Here is an 18920-nt window from a genome sequence, read left to right on the forward strand (position 1 = left end):
TGGCCATATTAATGCACTTTGTAATGTACATTGTGCATTAATTATGAGTAGAGATGAGCGAGCACCAAAATGCTCGGGTGCTCGTTACTCGGGACGAACTTTTCGTGATGCTCGAGGGTTCGTTTCGAGTAACGAACCCCATTGAAGTCAATGGGCGACCCGAGCATTTTTGTATTTCGCCGATGCTCGCTAAGGTTTCCTTGTGTGAAAATCTGGGCAATTCAAGAAAGTGATGGGAACGACACAGCAGCGGATAGGGCAGGCGAGGGGCTACATGTTGGGCTGCATCTCAAGTTCACAGGTCCCACTATTAAGCCACAATAGCGGCAAGAGTGGGGCACCCCCCCTCCCAAAAACTTTTACTTCTGAAAAGCCCTCATTAGCATGGCATACCTTAGCTAAGTACCACACTACCTCCAACAAAGCACAATCACTGCCTGCATGACACTCCACTGCCACTTCTCCTGGCTTACATGCTGCCCAACCGCCCCCCCTCCCCCCCATAGCGCACACCAAACTGTCCCTGCGCAGCCTTCAGCTGCCCTCATGCCACACCACCCTCATGTCTATTTAGAAGTGCGTCTGCCATGACGAGGAACCGCAGGCACACACTGCAGAGGTTGGCATGGCTAGGCAGCGACCCTCTTTAAAAGGGGCGGGGCGATAGCCCACAATGCTGTACAGAAGCAATGAGAAATAGAATCCTGTGCCACCGCCATCAGGAGCTGCACACGTGGGCATAGCAATGGGGAACCTATGTGCCACACACTATTCATTCTGTCAAGGTGTCTCTGCATGCCCCAGTCAGACCGGGCTTTTTAATTCATAGACACAGGCAGGTACAACTCCCTATTGTGAAGTCCCTGTCGACCGACAGCATGGGTGGCTCCCTGGAACCCACCGGCGATACACAAAAATATACCATTGCATTGCCCAACACAGCTGAGGTAGTAATGTCGTGCTTAATGCAGGTGGGCTTCGGCCCACACTGCATACCCCAGTCAGACTGGGGTTCTTTACAAGTGGAAACAGATGCATTTATAATTCCCTGTGGACCCACAGCATGGGTGGGTGCCGGGAAGCCACCGGCGGTACATAGAAATATCCCATTGCATTGCCCAACACAGCTGAGGTAGTAATGTCGTGCTTAATGCAGGTGGGCTTCGGCCCACACTGCATGCCCCAGTCTGACTGGGGTTCTTTACGAGTGGACACATGTAGGTTAAACTCCGTGTGCACCTAAAGCATGGGTGGCTCCCTGGAACCCACCGGCGGTACATAAAAATATCCCATTGCATTGCCCAACACAGCGGATGTAACGTCAGCTGTAATGCAGGTGGGCTAAAAATTCATTTGATTACACTGTAGGCGAGGGCCCACAAAAATTGCTGTATCAACAGTACTAATGTACATCCAAAAAATTGGCCATGGCCAACCAAGAGGGCAGGTGAAACCCATTAATCGCTTTGGTTAATGTGGCTTAAGTGGTAACTAGGCCTGGAGGCAGCCCAGTTTAACTAAAAATTGGTTCAAGTTAAAGTTTCAACGCTTTTAAGAGCATTGAAACATATAAAAATTGTTTAGAAAAATTATATGAGTGAGCCTTGTGGCCCTAAGAAAAATTGCCCGTTTGGCGTGATTACGTGAGGTTTCAGGAGGAGGAGCAGGAGGAGGAGGAATATTATACACAGATTGATGAAGCAGAAATGTCCCCGTTTTGAATGGTGATAGAGAACGATGCTTCCATCCGCGGGTGCAGCCTACGTATTGCTTAGGTATCGCTGCTGTCCGCTGGTGGAGAAGAGAAGTCTGGGGAAATCCAGGCTTTGTTCATCTTGATGAGTGTAAGCCTGTCGGCACTGTCGGTTGACAGGTGGGTACGCTTATCCGTGATGATTCCCCCAGCCACACTAAACACACTCTCTGACAAGACGCTAGCCGCAGGACAAGCAAACCCCTCCAGGGCATACAGCGCGAGTTCAGGCCACGTGTCCAGCTTCGACACCCAGTAGTTGTAGGGGGCAGAGGCGTCACGGAGGACGATCGTGCGATCGGCTACGTACTCCCTCACCATCCTTTTACAGTGCTCCCGCCGACTCAGCCTTGACTGGGGAGCGGTGACACAGTCTTGCTGGGGAGCCATAAAGCTGGCAAAGGCCTTGGAGAATGTTCCCCTGCCTGCGCTGTACATGCTGCCTGATCTCTGCGCCTCCCCTGCTACCTGGCCCTCGGAACTGCGCCTTCTGCCACTAGCGCTGTCGGATGGGAAGTTTACCATCAGTTTGTCCACCAGCGCCCTGTGGTATAGCATCATTCTCGAACCCCTTTCCTCTTCGGGAATGAGAGTGGGAAGGTTCTCCTTATAGCGTGGGTCGAGCAGTGTGTACACCCAGTAATCCGTAGTGGCCAGAATGCGTGTAACGCGAGGGTCACGAGAAAGGCATCCTAACATGAAGTCAGCCATGTGTGCCAGGGTACCTGTACGCAACACATGGCTGTCTTCACTAGGAAGATCACTTTCAGGATCCTCCTCCTCCTCCTCTTCCTCCTCCTCAGGCCATACACACTGAAAGGATGACAGGCAAGCAGCATGGGTACCGTCAGCAGTGGGCCAAGCTGTCTCTTCCCCCTCCTCCTCATCCTCCTCATGCACCTCCTCCTCCTCCTCCTGAATGCGCTGAGATATAGACAGGAGGGTGCTCTGACTATCCAGCGACATACTGTGTTCCCCCGGCTCTGTTTCCGAGCGCAAAGCGTCTGCCTTTATGCTTTGCAGGGAACTTCTCAAGATGCATAGCAGAGGAATGGTGACGCTAATGATTGCAGCATCGCCGCTCACCACCTGGGTAGACTTTTCAAATTTTCCAAGGACCTGGCAGATGGCTGCCAACCAGGGCCACTCTTCTGTAAATAATTGAGGAGGCTGACTCCCACTGCGCCGCGCAAGTTGGAGTTGGTATTCCACTATAGCTCTACGCTGCTCATAGAGTCTGGCCAACATGTGGAGCATAGAGTTCCACTGTGTGGGCACGTCGCACAGCAGTCGGTGCACTGGCAGATTAAACCGATGTTGCAGGGTCCGCAGGGTGGCAGCGTGCGTGTGGGATTTGCGGAAATGTGCCCAGAGCTGGCGCACCTTTCCGAGCAGGTATGACAAGTGGAGGTAGCTTTTCAGAAAGCGCTGAACCACCAAATTAAAGACATGGGCCAGGCATGGCACGTGCGTGAGGCTGCCGAGCTGCAGAGCCGCCACCAGCTTACGGCCGTTGTCACACACGACCATGCCCGGTTGGAGGCTCAGCGGCGCAAGCCAGTGGTCGGTCTGCTCTGTCAGACCCTGCAGCAGTTCGTGGGCCGTGTGCCTCTTCTCTCCTAAGCTGAGTAGTTTCAGCACGGCCTGCTGACGCTTGCCCACCGCTGTGCTGCCACGCCGCGTGACACCGACTGCTGGCGACGTGCTGCTGACACATCTTGATTGCGAGACAGAGGTTGCGTTGGAGGAGGAGGAGGAGGAAGGTGCTTTAGTGGAGGAAGCATACACCGCCGCAGATACCACCACCGAGCTGTGGCCCGCAATTCTGGGGGTGGGTAGGACGTGAGCGGTCCCAGGCTCTGACTCTGTCCCAGCCTCCACTAAATTCACCCAATGTGCCGTCAGGGAGATATAGTGGCCCTGCCCGCCTGTGCTTGTCCACGTGTCCGTTGTTAAGTGGACCTTGGCAGTAACCGCGTTGGTGAGGGCGCGTACAATGTTGCGGGAGACATGGTCGTGCAGGCCTGGGACGGCACATCGGGAAAAGTAGTGGCGACTGGGAACCGAGTAGCGCGGGGCAGTCGCCGCCATCATGCTTTTGAAAGCCTCCATTTCCACAAGCCTATACGGCAGCATCTCTAGGCTGATCAATTTTGCAATGTGCACGGTTAACGCTTGAGCGTGCGGGTGCGTGGCGTCGTACTTGCGCTTGCGCTCAAACTGTGGCACTAGCGACGTCTGGACGCTACGCTGAGAGACATTGCTGGATGGGGCCGAGGACAGCGGAGGTGATGGTGTGGGTGCAGGCCAGGAGACGGTAGTGCCTGTGTCCTCAGAGGGGGGTTGGATCTCAGTGGCAGGTTGGGGCACAGGGGGAGAGGCAGTGGTGCAAACCGGAGGCGGTGAACGGGCATCGTCCCACCTTGTGGGGTGCTTGGCCATCATATGCCTGCGCATGCTGTTGGTGGTGCCTCCCCAGCTGATCTTGGCGCGACAAAGGTTGCACACCACAGTTCGTCGGTCGTCAGGCGTCTCTGTGAAAAACTGCCACACCGTAGAGCACCTTGACCTGTGCAGGGTGGCATGGCGTGAGGGGGCGCTTTGGGAAACAGTTGGTGGATTATTCGGTCTGGCCCTGCCTCTACCCCTGGACACCGCACTGGCTCGGCTTGTGCCCACACCCTCACTTGGCCCTCCGCGTCCTCGGCCGCGTCCACGTCCTCTAGGCCTACCCCTACCCCTCAGCATGCTGTATTAGCAGTGATTTGATTTCACAGGCAGGAAAGAAATTGGCGCAAGGCTGCACTCAACCGTAGCTGGTTGCGTCTGATTTTTTTACATTCTCCACGCAGCACACACGTACCCAGAGCCCTTAGGACTGACAGAGGCAGGGCAAATATACTTTCTTCCCTTTTGTTTAAAAGGATAGGCCCACTGCGTCTATTCACTGAATAATAAGTTTAATAACTGACACTGTGTTGCGGCCCTGCAAAAGTGTCACAGAACTTTACTGTTGCAGAGTTATTAACTGTGGTAGAGCAGGTATTTCCCAGGCAGGAAAGAAATTGGCGCAAGGCTGCACTCAACCGTAGCTGGTTGCGTCTGATTTTTTTACGTTCTCCACGCAGCACACACGTACCCAGAGCCCTTAGGACTGACAGAGGCAGGGCAAATATATTTTCTTCCCTTTTGTTTAAAAGGATAGGCCCAGTGCGTCTATTCAATGACTAATAACTGTGTTGTGGCCCTGCCTACACAATTCTGTGCCTGTAGTATCAATGGAGGGTGCAATGCTCTGCACCGCCGATTTGGAGAAAAAAAAAAAACAACAACACAGCTAACAGCAGCCTGCACAGTACTCCACACAGTTAAATGTGGCCCTAGAAAGGACCGTTGAGGTTCTTGAAGGCTACACTCACTCCTAACACTCTCCCTGCCTAAGCACCACGTCTGTCCCTAATACCGGGTGCAATGCTCTGCACTGCCGATTTTGAGAAGAAAAAAAAATTAGCAACACAGCTAACAGCAGCCTGCACAGTACTCCACACAGTTAAATGTGGCCCTAGAAAGGACCGTTGAGGTTCTTGAAGGCTACACTCACTCCTAACACTCTCCCTGCCTAAGCACCACTTCTGTCCCTAATACCGGGTGCAATGCTCTGCACTGCCGATTTTGAGAGAAAAAAAAAATTTCTCCACTGCTAACAGCAGCCTGCACACACGTAGATGTGGCCCTAAGAAGGACCGTTGGGGTTCTTGAAGCCTACACTCACTACAAACACTCTCCCTACAGCAACTCCAATAGAACAGCACTTTCCCTCAGCTAACTCACAAGACATCTGAGGCGAGCCGCGGGAGGGGCCGACTTTTATACTCGGGTGACATCTGATCGCCCCAGCCACTCACAGCAGGGGGGTGGTATAGGGCTTGAACGTCACAGGGGGAAGTTGTAATGCCTTCCCTGTCTTTCAATTGGCCAGAAAAGCGCGCTAACGTCTCAGAGAGGAAACTGAAAGTAACCGGAACACCGCGTGGTACTCGTTACGAGTAACGAGCATCCCGAACACCGTAATATTCGCACGAATATCAAGCTCGGACGAGTACGTTCGCTCATCTCTAATTATGAGCCATACAGAAGTTATCAGAAGTTTTTCACTTACCTGCTCCGTTGCTAGCGTCCTCGTTTCCATGGAGCCGTCTAATTTTCAGCATCTAATCGCCAAATTAGACGCGCTTGCGCAGTCCGGGTCTTCTTCTTTTCTCAATGTGGCTCCGTGTAGCTCCATGTAGCTCCGCCCCGTCACGTGCCGATTCCAGCCAATCAGGAGGCTGGAATCGGCAATGGACCGCACAGAAGCCCTGCGGTCCACCGAGGGAGAAGATCCCGGCGGCCATCTTCAGCAGGTAAGTAAGAAGTCACCGGAGCGCGGGGATTCAGGTAAGCGCTGTGCGGTGTTCTTTTTTAACCCCTGCATCGGGGTTGTCTCGCGCCGAACGGGGGGGGGTTTGAAAAAAAAAAAAAAACGTTTCGGCGCGGGACAACCCCTTTAAATGTTTTAGACTGTGTTGTTTCTTTATGAACTTAGGGTTAGGGCCCATGTCCAATTGGGTGTAATGAATGACGACAAGGAAAAGTAACCTCCATATAATTTTTGTGAAGATTTACCAGACTTGAATGCAGTCAACTCTGATTAGAAAAATATACTGCAACAAAAATATCCCCCAAAAATGACAGCACCACACAAAACATTATAGTATCACGCAGTGCCTCACAGAAATGGTAGTGCCTCTGTTCTATGACATTTAGGCTTCCTGTTTGATGCATTTGTTTTTGTGCTACAAAGAAAAAAACTTTAACATACCTATAGGTTTCAATGCATCATACGCCATAGGGGCGCCCCTTTAACATGCATTTCAATGGTTTACTTCTGCATAACTTTTCTGAAGTATTTAATAGCATAGTTTGCTACATGATTTATCACTTCAAGCCTATCTATGAAATATTTTTAAGTAGCTCATTAAAAAGAAGTAAATGTATACCACATTTCAGTACAATACTCCCAAATGTGGTAAGGGCAATACTTACATTACTCTATCTCCTCCAGCATCTGATAGCTAATGACTATTCCAAAATTGACACTACCATTTATAATATATATATTTGTATAATAGGTCAAAGACCAATACCGTTGGCAGTAGTTCATCAGGGAGTTTGCTGATGTCTTTTCTCAGGAAGAGCAGACAGGTTGCCAACAACCTCATAAAGAAGGTGAATCAGCAAATGGAATCCATAACCGTTACTACTAGAGATGAGCGAACGTACTCGTCCGAGCTTGATACTCGTTCGAGTATTAGCGTGTTCGAGATGCTCGTTACTCGTGACGAGTACCACGCGATGTTCGAGTTACTTTCACTTTCATCTCTGAGACGTTAGCGCGCTTTTCTGGCCAATAGAAAGACAGGGAAGGCATTACAACTTCCCCCTGCGACGTTCAAGCCCTATACCACCCCCCTGCAGTGAGTGGCTGGCGAGATCAGGTGTCACCCGAGTATAAAAATCGGCCCCTCCCGCGGCTCGCCACAGATTTATTCTGACATAGAGGAGGGAAAGTGCTGTTGGTGCCGGAGCTGCTATAGGGAGAGTGTTAGGAGTATTTTAGGCTTCAAGAACACCAACGGTCCTTCTTAGGGCCACATCTAACAGTGTGCAGTAGTGTGGAGGCTGCTTTTTGCAGTGTTGCACTTTTTTTTTTTTTTGTATATCGGCCGTGCAGAGCATTGCGCCCTGCAGTAATTATACATACTCCAGGGCCAGTAGTGGTGGTGAGGCAGAAACAGAAGACATATATTTATTGAATATAGGCAGTGGGCCTTTCCAAAAACATTTGGGGGAAAAAATCTATTTGGGCTGCCTTTGACTGTCCTCAGTGTACTGGGTCTGTGCTGGGTGTAGTTGTCCTCCTAATTCATACGCAGCCAGCTAAGTGTTACAGCAGGCTTGCGCAAAATTATTTCCTGGCTCTGTGTTGCCTCTTACATCACCGCTGTATTCCTGTCCACAGTGCAACAGTCTGCAGTTATTTTACATACTCCAGGGCCAGTAGTGGTGACGCAGGGACAGAAGACATATTTATTGAATATAGGCAGTGGGCCTTTCCAAAAACATTTGGGAAAAAAAAATCTATTTGGGCTGCCTGTGACTGTCCTCAGTGTACTGGGTCTGTGCTGGGTGTAGTTGTCCTCCTAATTCATAAGCAGCCAGCTAAGTATTACAGCAGGCTTGCGCAAAATTATTTCCTGGCTTTGCTGTGCGTTCCGTAAGCGAAGTCAGCCTCCAACCACAGGCCAATAACTGGCACATTTAATTACAGCGTTCTGTTTCTGCACTACTGGTAATACAGCATGCTGAGGGGTAGGTGTAGGCCTAGAGGAAGTGGACGCGGGCGAGGACGCGGAGGCCCAAGTCAGGGTGTGGGCACAGGCCGAGCCAGTGCGGTGGCCAGGGGTAGAGGCAGTGCCAGACCGAATAATCCACCAACTGTTTCCCAAAGCGCCCCCTCGCGCCATGCCACCCTGCAGAGGTCAAAGTGCTCTACGGTGTGGCAGTTTTTCACAGAGACGCCTGACGACCGACGAACAGTGGTGTGCAACCTCTGTCGCGCCAAGATCAGCTGGGGAGCCACCACCACCAGCATGCGCAGGCATATGATGGCCAAGCACCCCACAAGGTGGGACGAAGGCCGTTCACCGCCTCCAGTTTGCACCACTTCCTCTCCCCCTATGCCCCAACCTGCCACTGAGATCCAACCCCCCTCTGAGGACACAAGCACTACCGTCTCCTGGCCTGCACCCACACCCTCACCTCCGCTGTCCTCGGCCCCATCCAGCAATGTCTCTCAGCGCAGCGTCCAGACGTCGCTAGCGCCACTGTTTAAGCGCAAGTATGCCGCCACGCACCTGTACGCTCAAGCGTTAACCGTGCACATTGCCAAATTGATCAGCCTGGAGATGCTGCCGTATAGGCTTGTGGAAACGGAGGCTTTCAAAAGCATGATGGCGGCGGCGGCGGCCCCGCGCTACTCGGTTCCCAGTTGCCACTACTTTTCCCGATGTGCCGTCCCAGCCCTGCACGACCACGTCTCCCGCAACATTGTACGCGCCCTCACCAACGCGGTTACTGCCAAGGTCCACTTAACAACGGACACGTGGACAAGCACAGGCGGGCAGGGCCACTATATCTCCCTGACGGCACATTGGGTGAATTTAGTGGAGGCTGGGACAGAGTCAGAGCCTGGGACCGCTCACGTCCTACCCACCCCGAGAATTGCGGGCCACAGCTCGGTGCTGGTATCTGCGGCGGTGTATGCTTCCGTCACTAAACCACCCTCCTCCTCCTCCTCCAACACAACCTCTGTCTCGCAATCAAGATCAGCAGCACGTCGCCAGCAGTCGGTGTCGCGCGGCGTGGCAGCACAGAGGTGGGCAAGCGTCAGCAGGCCGTGTTGAAACTACTCAGCTTAGGAGAGAAGAGGCACACGGCCCACGAACTGCTGCAGGGTCTGACAGAGCAGACTGACCGCTGGCTTGCGCCGCTGAGCCTCCAACCGGGCATGGTCATGTGTGACAACGGCCGTAACCTGGTGGAGGCTCTGCAGCTCGGCAGCCTCACGCACGTGCCATGCCGGGCCCATGTCTTTAATTTGGTGGTTCAGCGCTTTCTGAAAAGCTACCCACACTTGTCATACCTGCTCGGAAAGGTGCGCCGGGTCAGCGCACATTTCCGCAACTCCAAGACGACGCTGCCACCCTGCGGACCCTGCAACATCGGTTTAATCTGCCAGTGCACCGACTGATGTGCGACGTGCCCACACGGTGGAACTCAACGCTCCACATGTTGGCCAGGCTCTATGAGCAGCGTAGAGCTATAGTGGAATACCAACTCCAACATGGGCGGCGTAGTGGGAGTCAGCCTCCTCAATTCTTTACAGAAGAGTGGGCCTGGTTGGCAGACATCTGCCAGGTCCTTGGAAACTTTGAGGAGTCTACCCAGATGGTGAGCGGGGATGCTGCAATCATTAGCGTCACCATTCCTCTGCTATGCCTCTTGAGAAGGTCCCTGCAAAGCATAAAGGCAGACGCTTTGTACTCGGAAACGGATGCGTGGGAAGACAGTATGTCGCTGGATAGTCAGAGCACCCTCATGTCTATATCTCAGCGCGTTGAGGAGGAGGAGGAGGTGGAGGAGCATGAGGAGGAGGGGGAAGAGACAGCTTGGCCCACTGCTGAGGGTACACATGCTGCTTGCCTGTCATCCTTTCAGCGTGTATGGCCGGAGGAGGAAGAGGAAGAGGATCCTGAAAGTGATCTTCCTAGTGAGGACAGCCATGTGTTGCATACAGGTACCCTGGCACACATGGCTGACTTCATGTTAGGATGCCTTTCTCATGACCCTCGCGTTACACGCATTCTGGCCACTACGGATTACTGGGTGTACACACTGCTCGACCCACGGTATAAGGAGAACCTTTCCACTCTCATTCCCGAAGAGGAAAGGGGTTCCAGAATGATGCTATACCACAGGGCGCTGGTGGACAAACTGATGGTAAACTTCCCATCCGACAGCGCTAGTGGCAGAAGGCGCAGTTCCGAGGGCCAGGTAGCAGGGGAGGCGCAGAGATCAGGCAGCATGTACAGCGCAGGCAGGGGAACATTCTCCAAGGCCTTTGCCAGCTTTATGGCTCCCCAGCAAGACTGTGTCACCGCTCCCCAGTCAAGGCTGAGTTGGCGAGACCACTGTAAAAGGATGGTGAGGGAGTACGTAGCCGATCGCACGACCATCCTCGGTGACGCCTCTGCCCCCTACAACTACTGGGTGTCGAAGCTGGACACGTGGCCTGAACTCGCGCTGTATGCCCTGGAGGTGCTTGCTTGTCCTGCGGCTAGCGTCTTGTCAGAGAGTGTGTTTAGTGTGGCTGGGGGAATCATCACGGATAAGCGTACCCACCTGTCAACCGACAGTGCCGACAGGCTTACACTCATCAAGATGAACAAAGCCTGGATTTCCCCAGACTTCTCTTCTTCACCAGCGGACAGCAGCGATACCTAAGCAATACGTAGGCTGCACCCGCGGATGGAAGCATCGTTCTCTATCACCATCAAAAACGGGGACATTTTTGCTTCATCAATCTGTGTATAATATTCCTCCTCCTCCTGCTCCTCCTCCTGAAACCTCACATAATCACGCCGAACGGGCAATTTTTCTTAGGCCCACAAGGCTCAGTCATATAATTTTTGTAAACAATTTTTATACGTTTCAATGCTCATTAAAGCGTTGAAACTTGCACCTGAACCAATTTTTATTTTAACTGGGCTGCCTCCAGGCCTAGTTACCAATTAAGCCACATTAACCAAAGCGATTAATGGGTTTCACCTGCCCTCTTGGTTGGGCATGGGCAATTTTTCTGAGGTACATTAGTACTGTCGGTACACCAATTTTTGGGGGCCCTCGCCTACAGTGTAATCCAATTAATTTTTTGCCCACCTGCATTACAGCTGACGTTACATCAGCTGTGTTGGGCACTGCAATGGGATATATTTATGTACCGCCGGTGGGTTCCAGGGAGCCACCCATGCCGTGGGTCCACACTGAGTTGTAACTGCATGTGTCCACTTCTAAAGAACCCCAGTCTGACTGGGGCATGCAGTGTGGGCCCAAGCCCACTTGCATTAAACATGACATTACCTCAGCTGTGATGGGCAATGCAATGGGATATATTTATGTACCGCCGGTGGCTTCCTGGCACCCACCCATGCTGTGGGTCCACACGGAGTTGTAACTGCATGTGTCCACTTCTAAAGAACCCCAGTCTGACTGGGGCATGCAGTGTGGGCCCAAGCCCACTTGCATTAAACATGACATTACCTCAGCTGTGATGGGCAATGCAATGGGATATATTTATGTACCGCCGGTGGCTTCCTGGCACCCACCCATGCTGTTGGTTCACACGGAGTTGTAACTGCATGTGTCCACTTCTAAAGAACCCCAGTCTGACTGGGGCATGCAGTGTGGGCCGAAGCCCACCTGCATTTAATCGGACGTTACCTCAGCTGCGATGGGCACTGCAATGGGATACATTAATGTACAGCCGGTGGGTTCCAGGGAGCCACCCATGCTGTGGGTGCACACGGAATTCCCATTGCGGAGTTGTACCTGCCTGTGACTATTTATAAAAAAATGCGGTCTGACTGGGGCATGCAGACACCTTGACAGAATGAATAGTGTGTGGCACATAGGTTCCCCATTGCTATGCCCACGTGTGCAGCTCCTGATGGCGGTGGCACAGGATTATATTTCTCATTGCTTCTGTACAGCATTGTGGGCTATCGCCCCGCCCCTTTTAAAGAGGGTCGCTGCCTACCCGTGCCAACCCTCTGCAGTGTGTGCTTGCGGTTCCTCTGGCAGACGCACTTATAAATAGACATGAGGGTGGTGTGGCATGAGTGCAGCTGAAGGCTGCGCAGGGACACTTTGGTGTGCGCTGTGGACACTGCATCGTGCGCGCGCGGGGGGGGGGGGGGGGGTTGGGCAGCATGTAACCCAGGAGAAGTGGCAGCGGAGTGTCATGCAGGCAGTGATTGTGCTTTGTTGGAGGTAGTGTGGTGCTTAGCTAAGGTATGCATTGCTAATGAGGGCTTTTCAGAAGTAAAAATTGTTGGGGGGGGCCCACTCTCGCCGCTATTGTGGCTTAATAGTGGGACCTGGGAACTTGAGATGCAGCCCAACATGTAGCCCCTCGCCTGCCCTATCCGTTGCTGTGTCGTTCCCATCACTTTCTTGAATTGCCCCGATTTTCACAAATGGAAACCTTAGCGAGCATCGGCGATATACAAAAATGCTCGAGTCGCCCATTGACTTCAATGGGGTTCGTTACTCGAAACGAACCCTCGAGCATCGCGATAATTTCGTCCCGAGTAACGAGCACCCGAGCATTTTGGTGCTCGCTCATCTCTAGTTACTACTAGAGATGAGCGAACGTACTCGTCCGAACTTGATGCTCGGGCGAATATTAGGGTGTTCGAGATGCTCGTTACTCGTAACGAGTACCACGCGATGTTCGGGTTACTTTCACTTTCATCTCTGAGACGTTAGCGCGCTTTTCTGGCCAATTGAAAGACAGGGAAGGCATTACAATTTCCCCCTGCGACGTTCAAGCCCTATACCACCCCCCTGCAGTGAGTGGCTGGCGAGATTAGGTGTCACCCGAGTATTGAAATCTGCCCCTCCCGCGGCTCGCCTCAGATGCATTCTGACATTAGTCAAGGGAAAGTGCTATCGTGTTGGAGCTGCTATAGGGAGAGTGTTAGGAGTATTTTAGGTTTCAAGAACCCCAACGGTCCTTCTTAAGGCCATAAATCTTCTCTATATGCGCTCAATGGGGCCGGCGGCAGCAGCGCCGACCCCATTGAGAACATATAGAAGACAAATCCTTCTTCTCTGCCACAGCTGTAACAGCTGTGGCAGAGAAGAACGATGTTTGCCCATTGAATTCAATGGAGCCAGCAATACAGCAGGTTCCACTGAAAGCAATGGGCTGCCGGCGATTGCAGGATGAATTGTCGGGAAGGGGTTAAATATATAACCCCTTCCCTGCAATTCATCCAGAAATGTGTTACAATAAAAATATATGCCGGCGTATAAGGCGACGGGGCGTATAAGACGACCCCCCAACTGTCACCTTATAAGCTGGCAATACAGTGGAGCAAAGAATAAAAATCATTACTTACTTCTTCTGACGTTCTGCGGCGCTCCTGCAGGCTGTCACTCCCTCCTGGTGTTATGCGGTGCTCCTGCAGGCTGTTGCTCCCTCCTGGTTCCCGGCAGAGCATTGATTTCTCTACGGAGGGCTTTAAATCCCCGCCTCCAGAAACACACGTGCCTTCAGCCAATCACAGCCAATGACAGTGATGTAATTGAATGGCTGTGATTGGCTGTGTTTCTGGAGGCGGGGATTTCAAGCCCTGCGTCCAGAAAGCAATGGTCTGCCGGGAACCAGGAGGGAGCGACAGCCTGCAGGAGCGCCGCAGAACGTCAGAAGAAGTAAGTAATGATTTTTATTCTTTGCTCCACTGTATTGCCGGCGTATAAGGTGACAGTTGGGGGGTCGTCTTATACGCCCCGTCGCCTTATACGCCGGTATATATTTTTATTGTAACACATTTCTGGATGAATTGCAGGGAGGGGTTTATATATTTAACCTCTCCCGACAATTCATCCTGCGATCGCCGGCAGCCAATTGCTTTCAGTGGAACCTGCTGTATTGCTGGCTCCATTGAATTCAATGGGCTAACATCGTTCTTCTCTGCCACAGCTGTTACAGCTATGGCAGAGGAGAACGATCTTTACGCTGACAGTGCGGGGGGGGGGGGGGGGGGGCACTCATGCCGCTATTGTGGCTTAATAGTGGGACCTGGGAACTTGAGATGCAGCCTACCATGTAGCCCCTCGCCTGCCCTATCCGTTGCTGTGTCGTTCCCATCACTTTGTAGAATTGCCCAGATTTTCACAAACGAAAACCTTAGCGAGCATCGGCGATATACAAAAATGCTCGGGTCGCCCATTGACTTCAATGGGGTTCGTTACTCGAAACAAACCCTCGAGCATTGCGAACATTTCGTCCCGAGTAACGAGCACCCGAGCATTTTGGTGCTCGCTCATCTCTAGTTAGTACTCATCCCAGACCTGTTTAGTGAATTGAATGATGCCAACTGGTTTTCAAAATTGGCTTTACGGGGTGTGTATAATTTAATGTGGGTCAAAAAGGGTGATGAGTGGAAAATGACCTTTACCACTCTTGAGCGACATTTTGAGAACCTGGTGTTGCTCTTTGGTCTGACAAATGATCCTGCTGTTTTTCAGGCTTTTATTAATAAAGTACGTCACAGGGTCATTTCTTACTGGTTTACCTTGATGATATTTGATATTCTTATCTTTACACCTGATTGTGACTCCCATGTTCTGCATGTTTATTAATCATAGATCAAAGAATGGTAGAGTTGGAAGGGACCTCCAGGGTAATCTGGTCCAACCCCCTGCTCAGTTCAGGATTAACTAACTCATCCCAAGCAGTTATTTGTCCAGCCTTTGTTTGAACACTTCCATTGAAGTCACCACCTCCCATGGTAACCTGTGTCACTCATTGATTACCCTCACTGTCAGAAAGTTTTTTCTAATATCTAATTTGTGTCTCCTCCCTTTCAGTTTCATCCTATTGCTTCTAGTCTTTCCTTGTACAAATGAGAATAGGGCTGATCCCTCTGCACTGTGACAGCCCTTCAGATATTTGTAGGCAGCTATTAAGTCTCTTCTCAGTCTTCTTTTTTGCAAGCTAAACATTCCCAGATCCTTTAACCATTCCTCATACGGCATGATTTGCAGACCGCTCACCATTCTAGGGTCCTTATAACGGTTACAATTCCTGACTGTGGATTTAATGATCTGAACTGAAAGCATCATAAAGCCGATAAAGACAGGTCATTTTGTTAGCTCAAGTTATTATACCTGCTATTAAGCCATGGTTCATGCCCATGTGAGTTTACTGGTCCTACCCTGGTCCTGTAATTATGGTTTAGGCCAAATGGGCAGCCAATGGGATGATGATCCTTGATTGTTGGCTACTTCCCTGTATTATTACTCTTTGGTGATGGTCATTGCCACCTCTTTTCCCCATACCTAGTTCCTGGAGGTGTCAGTTGTTCTATCATATCATATGCTATTATATAATCATTAAGAGTACACACTCTTGTTGTGTATATTTTGCATTTGCATTTTTGACGCTTATTTTATTTACTTGATAGTATGGGATTGTTTTTCATCTTTCAAGTCACAGTAGTGAATAGGAGAAGGGTGGTTCTTTGGACTTGCTAACTGGGAGTCTGGCAGTTAGCATACTTCTTGTGTAGTGGGGAAGCCCTGCCACCCCCATTGTTTTGTGTTTGAATCCATGTTGGGCACGAGACAGAGGCACGAGCGGGAAGCTGAAGGGGACAGCGGAGCAGCTCAGCAGCCGAAGTAGGTGCGGGGGCAGCCGAAGCAGGTGCGGGGGCAGCCGAAGCAGGTGCGGGGGCAGGAGAGACCAGAGAGACCGGAGTACATCCTGGAGAACAATTATTTTTTGTTTAAAGGGGTGTACTACAGGCAGCGAAAGGGTACTACGATGGGTTCAAATATGGCGCCTACCTACGCCAACATTTTTGTACGCCAAATTGAGGAGGAACATATTTACAACTCCACATTCAGATCGTCGCTAGTGTATTGGGGTCGATACATTGACGACGTATTTGAATTGTGGAATGGTTCCCTCCAGAGTCTACAACATTTTCATGGTTTTTTAAACTCCATTCAACCTGAACTGAAGTTTACCATGTGGCACTCTACTTCAGAAATCCATTTCCTTTATGTACTAGTGAAAAAACAGGGTGGCAGGCTATTTACTGACTTGTACGTCAAAGATACGAATCGGAATAGCTTGCTACTGTACAGTAGCGATCATCCCATCGCTATGAAAGACTCCCTTCCTTGGAGCCAGTTGCTGCGAGTAAGGAGGATCACACATGATCAGACGGTCGATTGCAGACTCAATGAAATGTGTGATTGGTTCCTACAGAGGGGATATCCTCTGTCTATTGTTAGGAAAGCAGCTGGTAGAGCTAGAGCTAGAGCTATTTCTCAAAAGGATCTCTTAATTTCTAAACCCAAAAGAGAAAATTCTAAACGGCTACCATTTGTTTCTACATACAGCAATATGAGTCGCGCGGTCAAGGGTATAATCAAAAGGCATTGGTCATTATTGACCCTTGGCAATGTCGCGGTTCCGGAATTTACGAATGCTCCACTTATGGCATATAGGCAAGGGGCAAGTATAGGTGATAGACTAGTCCATTCCCATTTTATGACTAAAAAATCCTCTACTCAGTCCACCCTGATCCCTCCGAAAAAGGGTAATTATCCATGTTATGCATGCTCCCGTTGTAGCAATCTAGTTAGGGGTGAATATTTTTTTCACCCACTCAGGGGCAATAGATACCAGATTAAGGAGAGGTTCTCTTGTGCTTCATCATACGTGATCTACCTCATTACCTGCTCTTGCGGCATGGGTTATGTTGGTAAAACCACCATGGAGGTGAGGTCACGTATGGTGAAGCACAAGAGCACGATCAGGACTAAAAATATGACATTACCTGTCTCTCGACATTTTGTCGAAGCTAGACATACGATCAGTCAATTCAAATACAGGGTGATCGACCATGTCCCCAAGTTACCGAGAGGTGGGGACAGGGAGACACTCCTGAAGATACGGGAACTAAAATGGATTTACGAGCTAAACACCATGTCCCCTAGAGGGCTCAATCATGAGTATGACTTTCAGCCACAATTGTAGGTATTCTTTCTGTTACTTCAGAATATATGTTTTTTTTTAGCATTTTGATGTAATCACTGTATATATTTTATTATCATATGTTTTGTAAAATTTCTTTTTGTTTTTCTTTGTCATTGTAGGATTAACATCATATTAACATGCATATTGACAGTTTTTGTCCTGTGTTTGGTCTTTCTCATGTAAATGATCTTGATCATCTGAGATAATATCCATGGGCATTTTGGGATACATCAACATAATTGGGTTGAGGCACACATAGTGTGTATTTCTCTTTTTGAATATCCATGGGTGCTTTCTTAATGAACACCAGATATATAACCTTATAAATTAGTATGGCTCTTTTAGTACTATATAACAAAATTATAATTAGCGTGGGTGTGATTCAATTATCATAATATATTGAGCTACAGATAGCTAGTTTACATTATGCGGACAATTCAGTATTTATGTATTTACATACCTTTGAATATATCCTGGTATATATATGGAATTACTCACGTAAAGGTAATAATTAGAAATGAGCAAGCACCAAAATGCTCGGATGCTTGTTACTCGAGTCGAACTTTCCGCTATGCTCGAGGGTTCGTTTCGAGTAACGAACCCCATTAAAGTCAATGGGCGACCCGAGTATTGTTGTATATCGCCGATGCTCGCTAAGGTTTTCATTTGTGAAAATCTGGGAAATTCAAGAAAGTGATGGGAACGACACAGAAACGGATAGGGCAGGCGAGGGGCTACATGTTGGGCTGCATCTCAAGTTCCCAGGTTCCACTATTAACCCACAATAGCGGCAAGAGTGGCCCCCCACTCCCAACAATTTTTACTTCTGAAAAACCCTCATTAGCAAGGCATACCTTAGCTAAGCACCACACTACCTCCAACAAAGCACAATCACTGCCTGCATGACACTCCGCTGCCACTTCTCCTGGGTTACATGCTGCCCAACCCCCCCGCACGACCCAGTGTCCACAGCACACACCAAAGTGTCCCTGCATAGCCTTCAGCTGCCCTCATGCCACACGCTGGCCTCATAGCCACACCACCCTCATGTCTATTTATAAGTGCGTCTGCCATGAGGAGGAACCGGAGGCACACATTGCAGAGGGTTGGCAGGGCCAGGCAGCGACCCTCTTTAAAAAGGGCGGGGCGATAGCCCACAATGCTGTACAGAAGCAATGAGAACTCCAATCCTGTGCCACCTCCGTCAGGAGCTGCAAACGTGGGCATAGCAATGGGGAATCCATGTGCCACACAGTATTCATTCTGTCAAGCTGTCGCATAGCTCAATCCACACTGCAAGGGGAAAGCCGTCAGCGCTCTGCCCCCTACCCAAGTCAGTCAGTGCCTTTGTGCCAGACAGGTCAAACACCGCAATGGGAACTAAGTTTGCACCAACAGCATAGGTGGGTCCTAGGAAACCCAAGACATGAACAAAAAATTGATCTGAGCGGCCAAACATGGCAGACTTGCACCGTGTCCACGGCATAGGCCTCGGCCCACAGATTCAGCAATCCTAGGCTGGAAGCGGACTTTCACTGCACCCAGGACATAGGCCTCTGCACACACCCTCAGCAATCGCGTGCCTACAGCGGACTCCAAGGCTAGCGTAGCTGTGCACATCTCATTAGCGCTGTATTGATCCTGTAGTTTGTCCCAATGCAGTGCCCCGGATAGTAGAGCTAATGTCAGATTAAATACAGCTGGGCTTTGGCCCACACTGCATGCCCCAGT

This window comes from Eleutherodactylus coqui, unplaced genomic scaffold, assembly GCF_035609145.1.
Source record: "Eleutherodactylus coqui strain aEleCoq1 unplaced genomic scaffold, aEleCoq1.hap1 HAP1_SCAFFOLD_82, whole genome shotgun sequence".
Taxonomy (NCBI): domain Eukaryota; kingdom Metazoa; phylum Chordata; class Amphibia; order Anura; family Eleutherodactylidae; genus Eleutherodactylus; species Eleutherodactylus coqui.